We start from the raw sequence: 4,197 nt of genomic DNA on the forward strand, positions 1-4,197 counted from the left end.
CTCCGTCTCTACTAAAAATAGAAAAAAAAAAAAAAACTGAGGCAAGAGGATTGCTTGAGCCCAAGTTGGAGGTTGCTGCAAGCTATGATGCCATAGCACTCTACCTAGGGTAACAGTTTGAGACTCTGTCTCAAAAAAAAAAGTTAGTATGGAACTGAGAAGGGGGTGGGCAATACTGAAAGAGGAAGGGAACATGGGGAAGAAATAGTGGGAGTAACTATGAGACAAAAGCTGAAAGAGTTGAAACAAGTGACTCTGAGAACACAAGTGGAGGGCATCACTTTGGAAAAAGGAAGGATTCCTCATATTCCAACACAGGACTCTCACCTTTTTGCCTATTTACCTACAGTGTCTGTCCACTACTATGTAAGCACCTTTTTTAAATACCCAGAACATGTGAAAGGACTTGGCCTAACACACCCTGGCCTAACACACTACTGATCTTCCGTGAAATTATCTTTTTACCCTTGACCTCTACCTTGGATTGCATCTCAATATTAAGTCATAGCTTAATTCAGAATGATATACATACATATATGAAAGCTATGTGGAAAGTATCCAGACATGGAATATGAAAAATAGAGACATACATAGCTGCATACGTTCCAGATGACCCTTGTATACACGCATGTACATATATATACAGGGTATACATGAAGTTTGTGTGTAATTTACTATGTTAAACTATTTTAAATTGCACATGAACTGTATGTCCACCCTGGGTGTGTGTGTATTTTTATAAAACCCAGGCTAGGCACAGTGGCTTATACCAGTAATTCCAGCTTCTCAGGAGGCTGAGGTGGGAGGATCACTCAAGCCCAGGAAATGGAGACTAGTGAGCTGTGATCACACCACTGTACTCCAGTCTGGGCAATAAAATAAGATTCTATCTCCAAAAAAATTAAAATGAAGGACAGCGCCTATGGCTCAGTGTGTAGGGCGCCAGCCCCATATACCGAGGGTGGTGGGTTCAAACCCAGCCCCGGCCAAACTGCAACAACAAAAAAAATAGCCAGGCATTGTGGCGGGCACCTGTAGTCCCAGCTACTTGAGAGGCTGAGGCAAGAGAATCCTCCAAGTCCAAGGAGTTGGAGGTTGCTGTGAGGTGTGACACCACGGTACTCTACCGAGGGTTAATAAGTGATACTCTGTCTCAAAAAAAAAAAAAATTAAAATTAAATCTAATGTATGCAATGGATTTATTAAAAAAGATTCCTCCATGGCTCCCTCTACTATTGCTAAATTAGTATGCCATGATCAATGGGTAACCTAGAGGATGCTTACAAGTATACTGTAGTATTTAACCTATATACCATTTTATATGATTACAAAAGGCGGCACCTGTGGCTCAAAGGAGTAAAGCACTGGCCCCATATACCGGAGGTGGTGGTTCAAACCTAGCCGCAGCCAAAAAAAAAAAGTACTAAAACAAGTGTTATAACATGTAATCATTTGGGGGGGTTTCAAATTTCTAACAGAAGATATTTAAGTTAGCCAAGAGTTCAGGTGTGAACAGCATCTTCCACCCAACCCCCGAGCAAAAGGCAAAAAGTTGTCACGGCTAAGAACATAGGCTTTGGAGCCAAGTTCTAATCCCAGCTCTATTTCTCACTAGCTATTACTTAAGCCACTATGAATCTCAGTGTCACCATCTATACAAATAGAACTAACAACATCTACTACCTTTCAAGGTTGTGGTGAGAATTTTTTTTTTTTTTGCAATTTTTGGCTGGGGCTGGTTTTTTTTTTCGGCTGGGGCTGGCCAGTCTCCGGCATGTGGGGCCAGCAACCTACTCCTTTGAGCCACAGGCGCTGCCCTGTGGTGAGAATTAAATGAGTTCATATATGAAGTACTCAGAACTGTACTTAACACAGCAAGTGCTCAACACTTGTCACTGCCCTTCCTTAGGCTCTGATTCAAAGGTATGTCACTTGCTATATTTATGCCTTAATGTCTCCAATTTGCAAAACTGACCAAATGTAATAATGCATGCAAGTGCTGTGAGGATAAGAATTATGTGAAAAAAAATTTTTTGTTTGTTTTTGAGACCGAGTCTCACTCTGTTGCCCAGGCTAGAGTGCTGTGGCATCAGTCTAGCTCACACCAACCTCAAACTCCTGGGCTCAAGTGATCCTCCTGCCTTAGCCACCTGCGTAGCTGGGACCACAGGTACTAGCCTCAACACTTGGCTAATTTTTTCTATTTTTAGTAGAGAGAGGATCTGGAATTTCTGAGCTCAAGAGATCCTCCTGCCTCAGCTCCCTGAGTGCTAGAATTACAGAAACGAGCCTGTTTCTTAGTTCTTTAATGTCAGAGGGGACATTTGTTCACAGAAAAGACAATTTTCTTTTTATACTTTTTCCTGTTTTAAAAAAATGATTGTTGTTGTTGTTGTTTTTTTTTTTTAACAGGGTCTCACTTTGTTGCCCTTGGTAGAGTGTTGTGGCAGCATCATAGCTCATAGCAATCTCAAACTCTTGGGCTCAAGCGATTCTCTTGCCTCAGCCTCCAGAATAGCTGGGACTAAGGTGCCTGCCACAGCAACCAGCTATTTTTTTTTTTTTTTGAGACGGAGTGTCAAGCTATCCCCCTGGGTAGAGTGCCATGGCCTCACAGCTCACAGCAACCTCCAACTCCTGGGCTCAAGCGAGTCTCCTGCCTCAGCCTCCCAAGTAGCTGGGACTACAGGCGCCAGCCACAGCGCCGGCCATTTTTTGGTTGCAGCCATCATTGTTGTTTGGCGGGCCCCGGCTGGGGATTCGAACCCGCCACCTTAGGTGTATGTGGCTGGCGCCTTAGCCGATTGAGCGGAGTCAATACCCAGCTATTTTTAGAGATGGGGTTTCACTCTGGCTCAGGCTGGTCTAGAACCAGTGAGCTCAGGCAATCCACCTGCCTCGGCCACCCATAATGCTAGGATTACAGGCATGAGCCACCATGCCTGACCTAAATGATGGGATTTTAAGTATGACATTTGCTCTATTCCAGGATTTCCAGACAATTCCTGCCTCAGGAAGTGATTGGAAAGGGCCCCAGAGCCCAGAATCACCTGATACTAAGGTAAAATTAACTCTCCTGGGCTTCAATGAATAAATAACCTGCCTCAAGAAGTGCTCAGAGAGGTTCAAATCCAATAGACTATTGTGGTAGGTCTGATCTGTGCAAGGCCAAGGATCCCCTTGAGCAAAATGTTCACCCACTGGGCAAGGGTCCTGCTTGCACTCTCTGTTCAGCCTTCCTTTAGTTGGCCAGGCCCCAGGCACTGTTCCTTGCTAAACCAGACAGGCAGAAGGGCTGACTGGCTCTTCCTTCCTTCCCCCAGTAGACTCCTTCATTCCCTTTTGGACAAGTTCGGCCCACCCTGTCTACTCTAAAGGTTATTAACAAAAGGGAGACGCTAGGACAGACTACCACTGAACTTGGCTAGGCTGCAGGGCCCGGGGAAGCAAAGAATGGTGGAGGATAGGCATAGAAGTTAGAACCCGGGAAGACGCTGGGCTTTGGATCCCGTCACCACCGCCGCCTGACTTCTCAAATCCCGGCCCGGAGGGGAGTTTGGCACAGTAAGCAGTTTTTTGTACTGCAAGGGTGAAATAGGGATTTCCGGGTTATTTACCCCCACCTTACCTTCCTTCGTAACCAATAAATCCTCTTACACACCTGAGGCGGCAAACCAAAAGACCAGCGAACGGCCCGGCTGGCTGTGACCGGGAAGTCACTTCCTGGTGCGCAGGACGCCTCTACCCCCGCCGCACGCGCAGCCGCCGGGGGCGGGCGCGGCGGGACGTGGGGCTCCTCCCCGCGCTGGTGGGGCACTTGGCAGGGGCAGCTCGACTACTCTCTGGGATCAGCCCTCTCTACTTTGCCCGGAGGCTCTTCTCTTGAAACCTTCTTCAAAAGCTTTCATACCCCTATTGCCCACTTTCTTCCTTCTTCAAGTTCTCCTCTGCTCCCCGCAACTTGCCTACTGCCTGCTCATTTCTCACTGTCCCTTTGGTGGATCTGGATAAGCCTCAAAAATATCATAAAGAAATTCTCACGGCTCGGCGCCTGTGGCTCAAGAGGCTAAGGCACCAGCCACATACACCTAGGGTGGCGGGTTCGAATCCCCAGCCTGGGCCCACCAAACAATGATGGCTGCAACCAAAAAACAGCCGGGCGTTGTGGCGGGCGCCTGTGGTCCCAGCTACTTGGGA

The 4,197-nt window shown here is 46.9% G+C and overlaps 1 protein-coding gene across 1 annotated transcript in view; it reads right to left on the bottom strand.

Moving 5' to 3' along the window:
* The window catches only part of TRMT2B (tRNA methyltransferase 2 homolog B), a 17,239-nt gene extending 13,532 nt beyond the window's left edge, over positions 1-3,707 (bottom strand). Inside the window, exon 1 of the mRNA XM_003802968.2 lies at positions 3,662-3,707. The gene's annotated coding sequence lies outside the window, so the exon portion shown is untranslated. The remainder of the gene's footprint in view (positions 1-3,661) is intronic.
* Between the last annotated feature and the right edge of the window lie 490 nt (positions 3,708-4,197).

The sequence above is a fragment of the Otolemur garnettii genome, unplaced genomic scaffold (genome assembly GCF_000181295.1).
Source record: "Otolemur garnettii isolate 467f Iridium unplaced genomic scaffold, OtoGar3 scaffold00268, whole genome shotgun sequence".
In the NCBI taxonomy this organism is placed as follows: Eukaryota; Metazoa; Chordata; class Mammalia; order Primates; family Galagidae; genus Otolemur; species Otolemur garnettii.